A 7,514-nucleotide genomic window follows, 5' to 3' on the forward strand; every position below is an offset into this window, starting at 1 on the left:
AGCCGCAGTTTGCCGACCACGGCTCTAAGGCAATGTGTTTTTGTGTGTGTGTGTGTGTGTGTGTTTTTTAACTCTTCTTCATAGTGAAATCTCATGAAGAGATAAAGGTTAACTCTATTTTTTCCTCTAATAATATAGGATAAATTTTCTCTTTCCAAAATGTTAGAAATGCATAAGTGCACTAACGGAGTAGTATATGGCACCTTAAATCTCCTGCAGAAAGCCTTACTGTTTAGAAATGTCTTTGCTTGCTCTTTTGAAATAGATAAGAGAATTAATGGGCACAGGTTTCCCTTGAATGGAGACCACAATTCCAGAGTATACTACCAGGGTTCCATTTGTTTCTTTTTTCTAAATATATTTTTATTGATTTCAAAGAGGAAGGGAGAAGGAGAGAGAGATAAAAACATCAATGATGAGAATCACTGATCAGCTGCCTACTGAACACCCCCTACTGGGGATTGAGTTGGCAACCTGGGCATGTGCCTTGACCAAGCGACCTCTTGGTGCAAGGGATGATACCCAACCAACTGAGCCATTCCGGCCAAGGCTACCAGGGTTCCATTTCCAACAGTATCCCAATCTTGGACATTATTATAGTAACATCTCAGTCACTATTTAAAATTTGCCCATTAGTGTGGCCCACTTGTAAAAGAAACTTGAGGGAAATTTCCAGCAATGATATCTTTATTAATAATTTTTGTCTATTGTTAGTTGAATTACTTGTTTGGTTTTTCTCACTTGCAGATGGGGATATTGATGAGAATAGGTAAGTTTGCTAATGAATCTGACATTTTCTTTTAGTTACAGACTAATTAAAGAAGAACAGATATTCTTTTGTAAAGAAATGAGTTAGTTATTCTTTTGTAAAGAAATGCCAAGGTGTGCAAATAATAAAAACCAATGAGTGAATAAAGAGGACAAGGTAATCTCCGAGAGAATTAAATGCTATGAAGCAATCAAACAGATGGAATTAAGTTTGACCTTATTTAAAGAAAAGCACAGATTGGGCACAGTGATAGGTGCAGGACAGGTTAGATACAATTTTAAATAGAGTGCTAATGAAAGGCCTTCATGAGAAAGTGATGTTTGAGGCGGTATCTGAGGGAAAAGGAGTGGGTTACTAAAGATAAAGGAACAGCAAAGTCCCTGAGATTGGAATTTGAGAAACATCAAATAGTTTAGAGTAGTTGGAGTGTAGAAAGGAAGCATAATCTGAACTGAAAGTAGAGATAAGTAGTAGCCTAGATAGTGTGTGTGACGTAGTAGGCCATTACAGAAGGAACTAGCTTACTGTCATTGTAAGGATTTAGCTTACAGTCTGCCTGAGATGAGAGGCCTTTGGAAGATTTTGAGCAAAGGAGTCACTTGTTCTGTCTTCCATTTTAAAAAAGATCATCTTGCCTTGGCTGGTGGAGTTCAGTGGTTAGATCATCAGCCTGTGCACCAAAGGAAGGCTCATGGGTTTGATTCCTGGTCAAGGGCACCTACCTGGGTTGGTTGCAGGTTCAATCCCTGGCCCCAGTCTGGGAGCCTGTGGGTGGCGAGCAGTCAGTGTATCTCTCTCACATCTCTCTCTCTGATCCCCTCCCTCCTTTCCACTCTCTCTGAAGAAGCAATGGAAAAAAATATCCTCAACACTAGTTAAAATATCCCAACAACAACAATAACTAAAAAAAGAGCATCTTGTTTGGTGTGTTAAACATAGTATCTAAGGGGAAAGAGTAAAACCAGGGAGAACAATTAGGATGCTATGTGAAAAATGATGGCATATCATAGAGGGTATTAACAGTGGGGGTGTTAAGAAATGATAAGCCCTGGCCAGTGTGGCTTAGTTGGTTGGAGTATCTTCTTCTACATTGATTTAATCCCCGCTTGGGGCTCACACCTAGATTTCAGGTTGGATGGCTGGCCCTGGTCGAGGTGTGTGTAGGAGGCAGCTGATTGATGTTTCTCTCTCACATTGATGTTTCTCTCTCTCTTCCCCCTCTCTTTAAAAATCAGTGAACATGTCTTCTGGTGAGGATTGAAAAAAGAAAAGAAATGGCTGAATTTTCCAAATATTTTAAAGATACAACCAAAATGATCTGATAATGCATTGATACATAACAGAAATAAAGTGATTAAGTTTGACTTTGATGTTCTTTTGACCCAAGCCAACGAGAGGAATTTTGGAGTTTCTATTTACTAAAATGAGATGACCTATGATTAGCGATTATTTCATGTAAAAAATCAGAAATTTAAATTTCAGACACCTTTATGTATCCAAATGTAGTCAAGTAGGCAGTTATCTGAACTTGAGGAAATCCAGGCCAGAGATGTGAGATGAGGTTTTCAGCATACGGGCCATGTAAACCTCAATACTAGGGACCCTCACCAGAGAAGTGAATGCAGAGAAGTCCAAGTACTGAGACTGAAAGCACACTGAGAAGAGTTAGAGGTGGACGCAGCCACTGAGATTTAGAACAAGTTGCCCAAGAGGTAGGAGTCTATGATTATTTGATGACCTATTGCCAAGTGAAGAACGTATTTCAAGGAAGAAAGTGACTAATTGATTTAACAATGTAGAGGTCATTATTAAGCTCATAATTTATGAATAAAAAATTTGGACTGATTGGAGTAAATATAAAAGAGAATGGAGTGAGAGAAAATAGAGACAGCAAGTACTGAACACTAACTAGGGAGTAAGCTGACAGGAAAATGATGGCAAGAAAGTTTTATTGCATTATGTTTGCTATTTGTTTTTTACAATGCATGAGAAAGAAATATATTTGTATGTTAATGGGAATGATCTAGTAGAGATGGAGAAATTGATGATGCAGAAGTGAAAGGAGAGAACTACTGGAGTAAAGCCCTTGAGAATTCACAGGAAGATGGGACCAAGTGCACAGAGGGAAGCAGTACTTACAAGGGGTGTGTGAATCCTTAGTTCATCTAGTAACAGGAAGAGAGACTTTGTGGGTGAGGATACCAGCAGTTGGGTCAACATGGAGTGAGAACTTGTGGGATTTTGCTTGAATTGCTTCTAGTTTTTTGTGTTTCTTTCCACCCCGCCTCCCAGTGAAATAAAAAAACAGTCATCAGCTGAGAAAAAGGCTGGTGGACAAGAGTTGAGCAACTAAGGAGATAAAAAGGTTCAATTGATGGGAAAACTGTAGTATGATTACTGAAAATCATTAAGGGGACATGTTAGTTTGTAGTATTGATTACAGCAGGAAATTTTAGCATGCTTCTTTGTTTTTCATCAACTGTGTTTATCTGCACAGGTAGATGTACAGAGTAGACAGAATGATAGATTCATTCCGGTTGGGGTTATAACAAACAAGTAAAGCAAGGAACCAAGGGAATTGATGGTGTACACAAGAGAGGGATTACTATAACAAAATAAGCTATATATTAATTTATACTTCCAGAAAAACCAGTAATAAATGAAATATAACATTCAACAAACTTTGAAATATTCAAAATGGTTTTCTTGAACTAGATAGTCTTTAATTAAAGGATGCCTTTTAAAATTAAAATATAGGTCACATGCCACATTATGTGAATTTCAGCTGTATAACATACTTATTCAGCATTTATATAACTTACAAAGTAATCGCCCTAAAAAATCTAATAACAATCTGTCACCATAAAAAGTTATTATGATACTATTGGCTATATTACCTATGCTGTGCATTACATCTCTGTGACTATTTTATAACTGTAAGTTTGTACCTCTTATTCCCCTTCACATAACCACTCATACCTCTTTCCTCTGGTAACTATCAGTTTGTTCTCTATATCTATGAGTCTATTTTTGTTTGTTTTGTTTTGATTTTTAAATTTCACAAGTAAGCAGATCACATGGTATTTGCCCTTAGTATGACTTATTTCATTTTCAGTTAATATAATACTCTCTAGGTCCATTCATGTTTTCACAAATGGCAAGATTTTATTTTATTTTTTACTAGAGGCTCATTGCACGAAGAGATTCATGCAATAGGCCTTCCCTTTCCCCTGGCTGCCAGCACCAGTTTTCCTCCGGCACCTGGGACCCAGGCCTTTGCTCCGGCCGGAGCCTTCAGTCTTCGCTCCACTGCTTCGGCCTACATATGCAAATTAACTGCCATCTTTGTTGGGTTAATTTGCATGCTCTCCTGATTGGCTGGTGAGTGTGGCAGAGGGACGGTCAATTTACATGTTTGTCTATTATTAGGTAAGATGCCTGAGTAATAATCCATTGTGTGTGTGTGTGAACACATCGTATTTTCTTTTTTTCCACATCTTATCCATTTAATGGGATCATTCATTTTTTACCCCTTTATTGAATAAGATATTACAAATGTGTCCTTATCCCCCCAATGTCCCCTCATCTCCCCAATCCTGCCCTCACCCTCACCCCCTGTTGTCCACATCCATCACTTATGCTTATATGCATGCATACAAGTCCTTTGGTTGATCTTTCCCCCTCACCCCCACCCTCCCCTGCCTTCCCTCTGAGTTTTGAGCATCTGATCAATGCTTCTCTGTCTCTACATCTGTTTTTGTTCATCGGTTTATGTTGTTCATTATAATCCACAAATGAGTGAGAGCATGTGATATTTATCTTTCTCTGACTGACTTATTTCACTTAGCATAATGCTCTCCAGCTCCATCCATGCTGTTGCAAATGGTAGGAGTTCCTTCCTTTTTACAGCAGCATAGTATTACATTGTGTAGATGTGCCAAAGTTTTTTAATCCATTCATCTGCTGATGGGCACTTAGGCTGTTTCCAAATCTTAGCTATGGTAAATTGTGCTTCTATGAACATAGGCTGTATTGATGGACACTTAAGCTGCTTCCATACCTTGGCTATTGTGAATAATGCTGCATATATCATTTTGAACTAGTATTTTTGTTTTCTTAGGATAAATAACAGAAGTGGAATTTCTGGGACATATGGTAGTTCTACTTTTAGTTTTTTGAGGAAAAGGATACTTCTATTTTAAGGAAAGTCATATGCCCTGCACTTATCATGGAAAATGAAAAACTATCTAAGCATTAATCAGAAAGTTGATGTCCTATCCTTTCTACCAAGAATATCAGTCAGAAGAACTGCATAAATTTGAACTTTTACTCTTTGGTATCTCTACACCACTTGGTACTTTTTAATTCATCTCTTTTCTTGAGACTCTCACTTCATTTGGCGCTTCCCCCCTTCCCCCCTACTCTTTGACAACTTCTAGTGCTTGGCTGGTTGCTTATTCTTTCACCCACACTTGTCTCTCTTTCCCAGAGATCTGTCCTCAGCTATTCAATCATTCTATCAAAAGCAAGGCAATCACCTTAGATTCATTCTCTCTTTCAATTACCCACATCAACTGAAAACTTCGCTTAATTTCTAGACTGTAACATTTCATATTTAGACTAATTTGTTCTTCCTCTCTGGAGTTCAGAGTTCTTAAACTAGACCCCAGTCCAATTTCTGTTCCCTCAGTTGACCTAGATCTCATTCATCTGAAGTAAACAGATAAATATCAAACAATTTTAGACTCAGGGAAGTTAGGTGATTTTCTCAAAGCTACACATTAGGAACTTTATCCCAGTACTCCACTCTTCTATAATTCTGTATGTTGAGAAATTTGCAACCTACAAACTCAATATTGATTACCTTGATCTATTATTTTCTACATTTATCACTTTATAGTACACTGTATGATTTATAAATTTATCAACTGATTTGAGATTCTTTTCATTAGAATGGAAACAATCTCCTGGAATTTTGTGAGGAATATAGTAAATATGTGAGCAAATGAGTTGACACATTAGATAGTCCTCTAATGTCAAAGGGGAAAAGATAGTAAAGTATGCTGTCTTAGAGTATTGGCAATAAATATGAAAACTTTTGTCTTCTCAGTTCCAATTGATGAAAAAAGCATACATGGGAGAGAATAATTTAAAGCTTCAAGGAAGCATAAAACTTTACCAGGAAAACAAGAGTAGACAAAAGAGACTGTAGTGTCCAAGCAGAAGTGCATTGTATACCTTAGAAAATAATGCCTTCTATCTATTTGCACACTATCTCAGTGAGAGAAAAAATTTCAAAGCATTTGCTTGCAAACACTTCCGTGACACCAGCCACCACCATGGACATAAAACAGACCTCTTCTTAGTGACTTCCTCCTTGGAACATATACAGGGACAGGGATGTGGTTGAAAGTTGTCTCCGTCACAGTGATATTTTCATCTGAGGTTGATGGAACCTCATTAGAGCTCAAAAAAATCATCAAGGAATCCACAAAATGGTTAGGTCCCAGCAGTTTGACAAATTCAGCCTGAAAATGAATCTCAGAATTTAAACTCCAAATGTCAGAGATCTCTGGATATATCAGAACACGGTGTGGGCTAAAAAATATTAATATTTTTTACTCCTTTCTTTTGGCTAGGCTAATACCAAATTAACAGAGACAGATTACTAGAAGAAAAGACATGTGCATGGGGAATGCACATAGGCATGAAAATTCTAGACAGTGAGGCAACAATGAGTTTATAATATATTTTGGACAAAGGAGAAAGGTGGGGGAGGAGCACAGGGTATCAGATTTCAGAAGTGACAATGGGCAAGGAAGAGGTAGTTGAGGAAGAGCAAAGTATATCCTTGTTGTCAACTCAAAAACAATAGGACATAAGGAGAATCAAGCTACCAGGCACCTTCCTGAAGCACCTCATGGTGGCAGTATTTTGGCTCCTTCAATACAGTACTCTTTAATAAACTAAAATGCAATGAACTAAGTTCTCATACATGAACCCTCTTCAGTACTTTTGATGGCAAAATTTATTTTCGGGTCTCAGTTCGTGTCTCACAAAATTGAAGAATGGGTTCATGGACAAAGACAGTAAGCAGAAGCAAAGTTTATTGAGAGATAGACAGACCCCCTGCAGCAAGGAGCAGCAAGAAGGGGGCCCAAAACGTGTTACCAGTTAAAATTCTTGGTCTAGAGCAGTGGTTCTCAACCTTGGCTGCACATGAGAATCACCTGGGAATCTTTTTAAAGTCAGGATTTTAAAGATTCCCAGGTGATTCTCATGTGCAGCCAAGGTTGAGAACCACTGCGTCTAGAGGTAGATATATGTCTGGCTGGCTTCTGATTGGTTCTTTTTTTTTTTAGATCTTTATTGTTCAGATTATTAAATTTGTTCCTTTTTTTCCCCCCTTAACTCCCCTTCTTCCAGTTCAGACCCGACCTTCGGGGGACAAGCCCCACCGGTGGAGTTCATCAAAGGGGCATAAGTTTGGGCCGGCCCTTCCCGCTTTCCAAAACCCTTTTCCCCTTAAAAAAAGCAGCCCATTCCCTTTCATGCCCCAATCATTAGATCACCAGTTCATTCTGACATCAGGTAATTTTATTCACTTGATTCCTTAGATTCACTTGTTGAAAGATGCCAAATTGTTGGTCCCTAAATTTGTAACTTTTACCTTTTTCCTCCTTCTTCCCCCTTCTTAAAGGAAACCTTTTCCGAATTTCAAATAAGACCGGGTTTGGGGGGGAGA

The sequence above is a fragment of the Myotis lucifugus genome, unplaced genomic scaffold (genome assembly GCF_000147115.1).
Source record: "Myotis lucifugus unplaced genomic scaffold, Myoluc2.0 scaffold_266, whole genome shotgun sequence".
Lineage (NCBI taxonomy): Eukaryota > Metazoa > Chordata > Mammalia > Chiroptera > Vespertilionidae > Myotis > Myotis lucifugus.